At 45.3% G+C, this 12,662-nt stretch overlaps 1 non-coding gene across 1 annotated transcript; it reads right to left on the reverse strand.

Annotated features, from left to right (window-relative positions):
* Positions 1-12,039: 12,039 nt before the first annotated feature.
* trnan-guu (transfer RNA asparagine (anticodon GUU)) lies at positions 12,040-12,114 on the reverse strand. The gene has a single exon. It is a non-coding gene; the product is annotated as a tRNA-Asn (tRNA).
* Positions 12,115-12,662: the final 548 nt, after the last annotated feature.

Below are 12,662 nucleotides of genomic sequence, written 5' to 3' on the forward strand. Positions count from 1 at the left end.
ATTCTACCATATTATGTTACTCGTCCCCAAGGGGCCTCGCACAACAAGATTGATAATTAGTCCCTTCTCATTACACATCACCCAGTCAAGAATGGCCAGATCTCTTCTGGGTTGAGAAAACCATCCACAATACACTCCATGAAATCCTCCTCCAACACATCACTACCATGTGTTTAGCTCAATCACGACGTAGATAAAATTACCCATGATAACTGCTGTACCACCACTGCACACATCCCTTCTTTCTTCTTTGATGCTGTCCCCAACCCGACCACTACTACCCAGTGAGACAGACATTGCAGCAAGTGACTGGTTATTGTGAAACAGCAATTGCTAAAAGAACAGTGACCACAACATGATTTAAACACGCAACTCGTTGATCTGGAGTCAGGCGCACTACCGTTGCACCACAAGGTCTACACAGTTGTTAAGGGATGTTCGTCTATATGAGGGTTCTGCAATACAAGGGACTTTAAAATCCCAGCCCATTCCCACCAGGTATCACAAGCAGCGCTCACCTGACAGTCACCGGATGGCTTGTTCGAAAACTTTTATCTTGCTTTCACAGGAAAGCATCATTAATTAACCCTTCACCTTCTTTTGCACAATCAAACAAATGCTAACTCAGGGACACTCCATACTTCAATCATTTGGCCTGTGCTTTGGGGAGCGGCCAGGGAAGTGGAACTGAGTCCATGATCAGATCAGCCATGATCGTATCAAATGGCGGAGCAGGATCGAGGGGTCGTATGGCCCACTCCTGCTCCTATTTCATATGTTCTTATGTATGTTAACCCATTTTACTCACTGTATTTTAGCTTTCTGGTTCAAAATGTTCATTGCCGATGACACCAGGAATCTGGTGCAAATTTTATCAAATTTATCAGCACCGATTATTCCTACCGTGCACACAAAATACAATCAGTAGTGAAGATAAAATCCCACCGTGTGTATTTTCAGATTTAAAGCAGTAGCATTTCAAATAAAGTGAAAGACTTTTACACTAAAAAATTTGCAAGTGTTACTTGTATTTGTGTCTTTAATTAAACTTTGTGGCGTCTGACTCCCGTTCATGCCACTGCTGAATAAGAGAGGAGGGTTTGACATTGACCAGACTGCACTGCCCCTGATATTTGTCAGCTCATCCTTTATATTCAGTGGTTTCTCGCCCTTTGATGGGCTGCAGTGTAGCGGATATCACTTTGGCCTCACACGCAAAAGGTCCCCGTGGATCCGTTTTCTCTCACTCAAAGTTATCTGTTTATTGGTGAAATAAAGAGCAATTAATGAATAAGGGAGCCCTTTTGCCTGGAGAATAAATAGCAAATAAAAACAGCAAATGCTGGAAATCTCAGCAGGTCAGGCAGCATTTGCAGGGAGACTAAACTCGCCTCCGATTGTTCATCCACAGCAAGTTTAAAAATAATGTTTCTGCCTTTGGATTGAACTTGGGACCTATTGCGTGTAAAGCAATCGTGATAACCACTACACTACAGAAACCTCTGGCACAACAGCCTACTCAGCGAGGAGCTGACCAGTGAGCTCCCTCTGTGCTGATCGGGAATGTGTTGGCTCTCCTGAAACAAATTCTGTCCCACACTGAGAATTCTCAATCCTTCTCCTCCGCTGCCCTTCACAGAAATGTCACGGATCACCCAGCCACCGTGTTCATTTCCACTTCCTCACAGTGGGGCCACAGAGGCTCCTACCGTCTCCCCGCGATCAGCGAACTCACCCAGTTTACAAAATTAAACCCCAAACACGTGCCCGACAAAGTGCAGGAGAAGCCAGATAGTCTGTAATCTCGGTCTATCACAGAGAGTATTGGTATTCATGGTGATTACAGCAATTATTAAGCGTCTCACAGACCTCAATTATTTTTCTGCGATGAATTGATCGAGGATTGAAACCAGGTTAGTGCGCCGGGTCTTCACCCCTCGACCACTAGGGAACAGTTACGATACATGTCGAACCAGGTTAGTGCACCGGATCTTAACCCCTCGGCCAAGAGGGAACAGTTACGATGCATGTCGATATATTTATATATATTTATAGATGAACCTGAATGTCAATGGTTACCTACCTAGACCTCGTGGCGCCCAAGGTAGTGCGTCTAACTTTGAGTGAGAGAAACGGTTCCACAGTGACACCTGTCATGTGTTCGACATGGTTACTGCTTGTACTATTACAAGGTGTGCCACCAGAGGGCACTGCAGTGAGAGACTTGTTGCTTACCTGCACAGGTGTGCCTGGCCTAGTATAAAAGGCAGGCCACCAGGTGTGATCCTCACTCTGTGGTTATCAATAAAGGACTCAGGTCACTACAGTTAAATAACGACACATTGTCTCGTGGAGTCATTATCAGAGCATTTGAAGTTATAACAAGGGAGCAAAAAGCCTCAGAAACTGGAAATTCTACCAAAGCGTCGAAGTCATGCTGTAGGTGCCTGGGACAACACATTGCTCAAATTCTCCACACGTGAAGGCAGAGTGTTTCTTCGACAGAAAGACTGGGCATCTTGCGAAGTCATGCCGACTGAAGGGTAAACCTATTTTTAAAGCTATGATTCCAGCGTTCAAAGCTATGAGTAGAAATCCCAAGAGACTACATAGTATGGAAGACCAACAACAGGACGATGAGATGTTAGAGTTACACATCATCAGGAGCACTAGTTTAACGGACAGTGATTCGGAAAGCATCAAAATCCACATAGATGCGTGATTTCCAACTGGAGAAACCCAAGATAGAGCAGCGAGGCTACTCGGGAGAGTAAATTCCTGTGGTTGGTCATATCACTGTACCGATCGGTGAAATATAAACATTAATTTCAGAACTTGCCTCGAATAGTAGTGAAAAGAGACAAGTCTGCCTTACAAGGAAGAAATTGATTAAGCTCACTGAAGCTGGATTGTAGTCAGATTTTCTGCGTGGAAGCGAGATTTTCATCAACGGATGAGGTTATCAAGAAGTATCCAAAGGTGTTCTGCGAAACGGACAGTCCGATCCAAGGCTTCAAGGCGAGTGTCAGGGTACAGAAGGACGCTAGATTGGTTTACTACAAGCCCCGTTCCGTACCATATGCACTCAAGGAGAAAGTTGAGCATGAATTCAAAAAACTAGAAGGTGTTAACCGTTACACTGTGGAAACATCTCCACTTTCAGCACAAGATTAACAAAATTAAACCCAATGAGATCGGGAGAAAAGTTCCTCACCTGCTCAGGGCAAAATAAATAATTGTCGTTCGACAAAAGAATGAACAAATTTCAGCACAAGGTCAGATGGAAATGTTAAGCGAGCAGGTGGACGGCTGAATTGCACTTTTAAGGAGTTGGTGGTGACAAAGCAAATGGGTTCTGCCTAATGATTCAATATAAGCAATGTCTGCAATAGGATTCGAACACTATCTATAGTGACCTGAACACATCACCTTAGACCACTCGGCCATCATTACTATTCAGTGCTGTGTGTGGCCACCTGCAGGATGATTTTGAACTTTTGTGTCCTGTCACATGAAATAAATCAGGGCAGCAGGCAGATCTCTGCCTGACACCGGGGAAAGAGTGAGACAGACCTTGGAGCAAGGGTCTGGTTATTGTCAAACAGCAAATGAAATATTAATTCTGGAAGAATAACATTGAAACGAAATGTGATCCTGACACCCAGAAACAAGTGCTAAGGCAAAAGGATAAATGCTGCATCCCTTCCTGCAAAAAAATCCTTTCACAAACATTTCTCTGAACAAAACGTCACAAAACAAAAATGTTCCTTTCAAAGTCATTAAACTCCCGAATTTCCACGCCCCGCGACTCTCCTGAATCAGATGCCTCAAGTTTTGCCGACTCCATCCATATCCCTTTGCTCCAAGGTCTGTCTCCCTGTTTCCCCGGTGTCAGGCAGAGATCCGCCTGCGGCCCTCATTTATTTCACTCTCTATGAATCTCTCTAATATTCCAACAGCAGCCATGGTTGTGTGAAGGTTTGTATTCTGTTAATCGTCGCCAATTGTTGTGAAAAGTAGAACACCAGGAGGCTGAGTACTGTGAGATAAACTAAGTGTGATCTTAGTCTTCTTTGTTACAACTCCAGAGTGCCTGAACAACATGGCAGCCAACCTTTTATACTGGCCCTGCAGCTGTGGGCAGGTGACCATTAGGACTCCAACATTCACGCCCTCTGGTGGCTAGTATGACATAGTTACACACTTCACTTAATTGTTACCGTTAAGAAGTTATAATTCCAATGAATGCCTGAGTCATCAGAAAGGAGCCTGGTTTGTAGGACAAGGCTACATATCAGGAAGGAGCGTAGTTAGATGACAAGGGAAGTGATACTCTGATGATAAGTTTGGAGAATAAAAAGAGTAAATACTGGAAACACTGAGCAGGCCAGGCAGCATCTGTGGAGAGAGAAACAGAGTTAACGTTTCAGGTTAATGACCTTCCATCAGAAGTTGGGCAGTTGTGTTAGGTAATACTATTAAAAGTTTCAATTGTCACGAAGCAGGGCATGAGTTCCTGAAAGGTGTTGTAGAAATGCAAGTCCTTATTTGCAAAAGTTTGATGCAATTTCAAAATTTTTGGGTAAACTGAGGGCTCGTCTGGGATTTGAACCCGGGACCTCTCGCAAATTTCAAGCAATAACCCCGAAGCGATAATCATACCCCTAGACCAACGAGCCAACTGCTCGATAAACGTGGAGATAAGGTGTAACCATTATTGAAACATTTTTAGTGTCTTGCTTTTCTTGATCGGAGGAGCACATGAGATGGAATCAGTGACTTTGCTTTTTCGACCTGTCTTCTGAAGCACCGCACGGTCCAACTCCGACAGTCAATGAGCTGTTGGGACGTTAGTGTATCCAGGTTGTGTGTGGTCACCCCGAGCACAGCAGAGGGGTTTCTGCATTAGTTCTGGGTGGGGACAGTATATTTCCCCTTCTCTCTTCATCTTGTCTATAACCCTGTGCTTTGGTTTCTCTATTTATTCCCCTATCTCAGTTTCTAGTGTTTAAAAGGGAACAAAAGATGAAATGGGTCTCACTGTGGAACAATTTCTCTCACTCAAAGTTAGACACACTACCGTGGGCAGCACGAGGTCTAGGTAGGTAGCTGTTGATATTCAGCGTCATATATAAATATATATAAATATATCGACATGTATCGAAACAGTTCCCTGGTGGTCGAGCGATTAAGACCCGGCGGACTAACCTGGTTTCAATCCTCGATCAAATCATCGCATAAAAATAATTGAGGTCTGTGAGACGATTAATAATTGCTGTAACCACCATGAATACCAATACTTTCTGTGATAGACCGAGCTTACAGACTATCTGACTTTTCCGGGCATGTATTCCGAGTTTAATTTTGTAAACTGGGTGAGTTCGCTGATCGCGGAGAGAAAGGTAGGAGCCTCTGTGGCCCCACTGTGAGGATGTGGAAATGAACACGGTGGCTGGGTGATCCCTGACATTTCTGTAAAGGGCAGCGGAGGAGAAGGATTGAGAACATTCAGTGCAGGACAAAAGTTGTTTTAGGTGAGCCAACACACAATGCCGATCAGCACAGACGGAGCTCACTGGTCACCTCCCCTCTGTTGGGGTTATTGTACCAGACGTTTCTGTAGTGTAGTGGTTATCACGTTTGCTTTACACGGGGAAGGTCCCTGGTTTAATCCCGAGTTTTGTCTCCTGGCAAATGCTGCCTGACCTGCTGAGATTTCCAGCATTTGCAATTTTTCCTCCTGGTAAAAGGGCTCCCTTATTCCTTAATTGCTCTTTATTTCACTTCAATAAAGAGATAACTTTGACTGAGAGAAAACGGATCCACCGGGGACCTTTTGCGTGTGAGGCCAACGTGATATCCGCTGCACTGCAGCCCATCAAAGGCTGAGAAACCACTGAATATAAAGGATGAGCTGGTCAACGTCAAACCCTCCTTTCTTATTCAGCAGTGGCATGAACGGGAGTCAGACGCCACAAAGTTTAATTAAAGACACAAATACAAGTAACACTTGCAAATCTTTTCACTGTAAAATTCTTTCACTTTATTTGAAATCCGACAGCATTGAATCTGAAATACGCACGGTGGGATTTTATCTTCACGAGTGATTTTATTTTGTGTGCACGATAGGAAAAACCGGTGCTGCTAAATTTGATAAAAGTTGCCCCAGATCCCTGAAGACTTTGAACCAGAAAGCTAAAATACAGTGAGTAAAATGGGATATGGCTTTCGAGTTAAGATGTAAAGCACAGGCCAAATGAATGAAGTATGGAATGTCCCTGAGTTAGCATTTGTTTGATTGTGCAAAAGAAGGTGAGGGGTTAATTAATGATGGTTTCCTGTGAAAGCAAGAGAAACGTTTTCGAGCAAACCATTCGGTGACTGTCCGGTGAGCGCTGTTTGTGATACCTGGTGGGAATGGGCGGGGATTTGAAAGCCCCTTTTATTGCAGAACCTTCATATAGACGAACATCTCGAGCTTGTTGTGTGGGTCTCATGGTGCAACGGTAGTGTGTCTGATTCCAAATTAGAAGGTTGCGTGTTCAAATCACGTTAGGGTCAGTGTTTTTTTGGATATTTTTCTTCCAGAATTAATATTTCATTTGCTGTTTGACAATAACCAGACCCTTGCTGCAATGTCTGTCTCACTGTTTCCCCAGTGTCAGGCAGAGATACGCCTGCTGCCCTTATTTATTTCATGTGACAGGACACAAAAGTTCAAAATCATCCTGCAGCTGCCCACATAAAGCATTGCATAGTCAGGATGGCCGAGCGGTCTAAGGTGCTGTATGCAAATTGTAGTATTCTCTGAAGGTGAGGGTTCGAATCCCACTTGTGACTGTTCTGATCTTTAAGCGGAATCCATTTGTTTTGTCATCACCAACTCCTTAAAAGTGCAATTCAGCAGTCCACGTGCTCGCTTAACATTTCCGTCTGACCTCATGCTGAAGTTTGTTCATTCTTTTGTGGACCATCAATCAGATATTTTGCCCTGAGCATGTGAGGAACTTTTATCCCGATCTCATTGGGATTAATGTTGGTAATCTGGTGCTGAAAGTGGAGATGTTTCCGCAGTGTAACGGTTAACACGTTCGCCTCACACGCGAAAGCACCTCGGACGGAAATATTTTCTGGAGCTTTCTCATGCATGTTCAGAGGAGAGTTTGTTCTCCTGTGAAAGGTCAAGAGATCATAAGAACGTAAGAGTTAGGAACAGGATTCAGCCATTCGGCCCATTTTCAAGTTTTCAAGATCTTTCCGCCCGGTTTCGGACCGGGGACCTTTCGTGTGTGAGGCGAATGTGATAACTACTACACTTCGGAAACACTATGATAGAATCTATCACAGGATAAAACCACAGCTCTAACCTACCCAGCTAGCCGAGAATTCAGGAACTTGTTTCAAGAGAATAGAATGAGGGTGCTATATTTAAGAAGGCTGCAAGTGTGGCCTTCGACAGCGTGGACCATTTTCCACGCCTCGGGAACCTACTATCAGCAAGGGCAGACATCGAAGACGAGGTCCAACACCACCTCCAGTGTGCCAGCACAGCCTTCGAAAACCTGAGAAGGAGAGTGTTTGAAGACCAGGACCTCAAATCTGGCACCAAGCTTATGGTGTGCAGGGCGGTGGTGATAACTGCCCCGCGGTATGGATCCGAGACATGGACTATATACAGCTGACATCTCAAATCACTGGAGAAATACGTCCAGGGCTGTCTCCGCAAGATCCTGCAAATCCCCTGGGAGGACAGACGCACCAACATCAGTGTTCTCGATCAGGCCAACATCCCCAGCATTGAAGCACTGACCACACTCGGCCAGCTCCGTTGGGCTTGCCACATTGTCCACATGCCCAACACGAGACTCTCGAAGCAAACGCTCTACTCAGAACTCCGACACGGTAAGCGAGCCCCAGGTCGGCAGAGGAAACGTTTCGGCCACACCCTCAAAGCCTCTCTGATAAAATGCAACATCCCCACCGGCACCTGGGAGTCCTTGTTCCTCGGGATGAGTTGCCTGTGCTGCATAATCCGTGCCGGATCGATCATCCTCTGCCACGTGGTATGTCACAGCACGTTTGCACATTCACTGGAGGTACCCCATCGTTGTGCAGCCTTTGCACACGTCGTGCTTGTATCGATATTGATGGGCCCGAGGATTATCCCCGCAGCACCAACACGGTGCTAATAGATTCACATCGATCCCCGATGGCGGACTCTGAGTCATCACAGGTCTTGCAGCCACAGACGTATAGACCCTGCCATATGCATTTCGGCCTGCTAGCGACATCATTTTATGCACAGTACTTGCCGATGAGCTTTGATGTTGAGAAGATATCTGTTTGGTGTTATCGTCCGTGGCCATGCATGCCTGGGCGATCGCGATGGCCCTGCTCTGGTCTCGGGTTTCAGCAGGCAGCAGCTTTCGAAGAATGACCTCGTGGCTGATGCCCAGCACGTAAAAGTCCCGCAGCATTTGCCCCAACGCAGCTCCAAAATAGCAAAGTCCCGCGAGCTGTCTCAGGTCGGTGACATAATCCGCCAGGTCCTGGTCCCCGGAGCGATGGTGCGTGTTAAAACGATATCTGGCCATGAGGATACTCTCCTTCGGCTTTAGGTAGTCCCAAACCAGTGTACACAACGCTGAATATTCCTTCTCCTTTGGTTTTGTCGGTGTGAGCAGATTCTTGATGAGGCTGTATATTTTAGGCCCACAGATGGTGAGGAGAACCGCCCTGTGCTCGGCCACGTTAGTGTCTCCTTCCAGCTCGTTGGCCACAAAGTACAAGTCGAGCTGCTCGACGAAGGCTTCCCAATCATCATCCTCTTTGGATTTCTCTAATATTCCAACAGCAGCCATGGTTGCGTGAAAATTCGAATTCTGTTACTCGTCGCCAATTGTTGTGCATAGAAGGACTCCCCGAGGCTGAGTTCTGTGAGCTAAATTTAGTGTGATCGTAGTCTTCTTTATTACAACTGCAGTGTGCCTGAACTACATGGCAGCCAACCTTTTATACTGGCCCTGTTCGTGTGGGCAGTTGACCATTAGGACTCCAACAGTCGCGCGCTCTGGTGGCAAGTATTACATCGTTACATACTTCACATAATTGTTATCATTAAGAAGTTATAATTCCAATGAATGCCTGAATCATCCGAAAGGAGCCTGGTTTGTAGGACAAGGCTACATATCAGGAAGGAGTGTAGTTAGATGACAAGGGAAGTGATATTCTGATTATAAGTTTGGAGAATAAAAAGAGTAAATGCTGGAAACACTGAGCAGGTCAGGCAGCATCTGTGGAGAGAGAAACAGAGTTAACGTTTCAGGTTAATGACCTTCCATCAGAAGTTGGGCACTTGTGTTCGGTAATACTATTAAAAGTTTAAATTGTCACGTAGCAGGGCTAAGGAAAAGATATAAAATGTGCCATTTGGAACAGATAGTTTAGAATCCGATTAATGTTTGATCAATTTGTACACCGAGCTGGGAACTGTAACGTGTTTGAGTTCTTCGGCTAACATTCGCATGGTTTGGCTGTAAGTACTGTTAAGTGTATGTTTAATTATTGTCTGCTTAATAACTTTGACATTTAATGTTGCGGACCCTATTCCTGCACTGTGCGTGTTCCAGCTCTGTTTGGAGCAGCGATCCCTTCAATCCGTCGCTTACAGGGACAGTTGGATTCACCGTTTCTTTGTTTGGTGAAATTTCAAAGATTGAAAGCGGCGCACATCAACCTGGTCACCGACTCACTAACCGCTACACACTGCTCCCGTGAGATGGAAGCCCAGTTACTGTTTCAAGCTTGAACGCAGGTACAAGCAAAACTCATTCACAGAAAATCCAAGTCCCTGAGGCACCTGATTATTTGCACCGAACTCCTTCGCAAAGAGTTGCGGTTCGTGTGGGGTGATTTGGGCACATCTTTCCCCACAATACAACACTTCAACACTTCAAACATAACTCAATGGCTATAAAGCGCTTTGGGGCGTCATGAGTTCCTGAAAAGTGTTGAAGAAATGAAAGACCTTCTTTGCAAAAGTTCGATGCAATTTCAAAATTCTTGGGTAAATTGAGGGCTCGTCCAGGATTTAAACCCGGGACCTCTCGCAAATTTCAAGTATCAACCCCGAAAAAAGAACCATACCCCTAGACCAACGAGCCAACTGTTTAGCAAATCTGAAGATAAGGTGTAACCATTATTGGAGCATTTTTAGTGTGTTGCTCTTCTTGATTGGAGGAGCACATGAGACGGAATCAGTGACTTTGCTTTTTCGAGCTGTCCTCTGAAGCACCGCACAGTCCCACTCCGACAGTCAATGAGCTGTTGGGACGTTAGTGTATCCAGGCTGTGGGTGGTCACCCCGAGCGCAGCAGAGGGGTTTCTGCATTCGTTCTGGGTAGGGACAGTATTTTTACCCTTCTCTCTTCCTCTTGTCTATAACCCTGTGCTTTGGTTTCTCTATTTATTCCCCTGTCTCAGTTTCTAGTGTTTAAAAGTGAACAAAAGATGAGAAGGGTGCCACTGTGGAACAATTTCTCTCACTCAAAGTTAGACACACTACCGTTGCAACACGAGGTCTAGGTAGGTAGCCGTTGATATTCAGGTTCATATATAAATATATATAAGCATATCGACATGTATCGTAACTGTTCCCTGGTGGTCGAGGGGTTAAGATCTGGCGCACTAACCTGGTTTCAATCCTCGATCAATTCATCGCATAAAAATAATTGAGGTCTGTGAGACGATTAATAATTGCTGTAATCACCATAAATACCAATACTGTCATGTATCTCACACTACTGTACATAACTGTACCTTACCATGCCATTTATTACTGTAACCAGAGATGACCTGTAACCACAAACTTACCTGACCACCAGGGGTGCATTTGCAGGAGACACTGGATACCTTTCCCAGACAGGTATATAAGGATAGGTCTCAGGCAAGTGTGGCATTCGAGAGCTGTGTAATAAAGGTGCAGGTCCAGAGTGAACTTGACTTCAGTATGTGCCTCGTGTGAGTCTGTATTACAGGGTCAGGACTTTTCAGTGGCGACGAGTTACGGGATTACATAATCCACAGAATGGCGACCAACGGCTCAGATGAAAAATACAATGCTGGAGATAAATGGGAGGACTTTATAGAAAGGCTCCATCAAAGCTTTGTAACCAAAGACTGGTTAGGCGACAATAAGGCAGACAAGAGAAGAGACCATCTCTTGACCAGCTGCGGCGCGAAAACATACCCTTCAATGAAGGACCTGCTGGCACACGAGAGACCAGCAAGCAAGCCGTTTGAAGAATTGATCACACTGGTAAGAGACCACCTGAAGTCAGCAAGCAGCCTACACATGCAAGCTACCTCGGACCCGTGCCAAAGCTCCCCGTACACCGTGCACAGGATCAGGAAAACCCCGGGGGAGAGGATATCCCGGTCGCTGGGCCTTCCAGCGACACTGAACAAGTGCCCGTTTTGAAACTTTCCAGTGCAATGACTTGCAACTGGCGCATCCAACAGTCAGGATGGCCGAGCGGTCTAAGGCGTTGGTTCAGGTCACTGTCTCCTCTGGAAGCGTGGGTTCAAATCCCAATCCTGACATTCAGTGTTTTTAATGACAAACTCATTTGTTTGGACACCACTCTGAAGTGCTTTGGGACATCCATCGAACTTAATAGCATGACGCCATTTCAATTACAAACAGTGATATCAAAGTTACTTCTCAAACCGGGAATCGATCCTGGGTGGCTGTAGCGAAAGGAATGGTTTTGTGAAGCATTGAAATGTGCCCTCTAAATATCTCGCACTGCTCATTTAAAAACACGGTTAAAATTTGTTTCAGTGCATAAGAAGGCAGGCTCGAAGGGCCAAATGGCCGACTCCTGCTCCTGGTTTTTGTGTTCTTATACAGAGCACAGAATAAATGATTTAATGATCAACTCTCCCTCAGTTCGCATTTCTTTCATTGTGCAAAAGAAGATTATGGGTTCATTAATGATGTTTTCCTGTGAAAGCACCAAAAAAGTGTAAGGAAAATAATTCGTCCAACGTGGGGTTTGAACTCACAACTCTGAGATTAACAGTCTCATACTCTACCGACTGAGCTAGTCAGGATTGCTTAGGTTACATCTTCCTGTCACTGATCGCTGCCAGGGATCTGTTGGCTCTGCACCATGGGTTTATCTCGAAATTCAAACCTCGAAACTGGTTCTCCTGATTTCCAAGCCCCTTGTATTGCAGAACCTTCATTTCGACGAACATCTCCACCGCACTGTGTAGGCCTCGTGGCGCAACGGTAGTGTGTCTGAACGTAGATCCGAAGGTTTTGTGTTCCAATCAGGTCGCGGTCACTGTTCTTTCAGATATTCGTTTTCCAGAATTAATGTTTCCATTGCTTTTTGGCAATAGCCAGACGCTTGTTCCAAGGTCTGTCTCACTATTTTCCCGGTGTTAGGCAGAGATACGCCTGCTGCCCTCATTTATTTCACATAACAGGACACAAAAGTTCAAAATCAACCTGCAGGTGGCCACACACAGCACTCAATAGTCAGGATGGCCTGACTGGTATCCCTACCACAGTGGATAACCTCAGTTTTCCAACATTATACTCACTCTGACAAACTACTGCCCAGTCACTGAGCCTATCGATATCGCTTTGCAGA

Source organism: Pristiophorus japonicus, unplaced genomic scaffold (genome assembly GCF_044704955.1).
Source record: "Pristiophorus japonicus isolate sPriJap1 unplaced genomic scaffold, sPriJap1.hap1 HAP1_SCAFFOLD_75, whole genome shotgun sequence".
In the NCBI taxonomy this organism is placed as follows: domain Eukaryota; kingdom Metazoa; phylum Chordata; class Chondrichthyes; family Pristiophoridae; genus Pristiophorus; species Pristiophorus japonicus.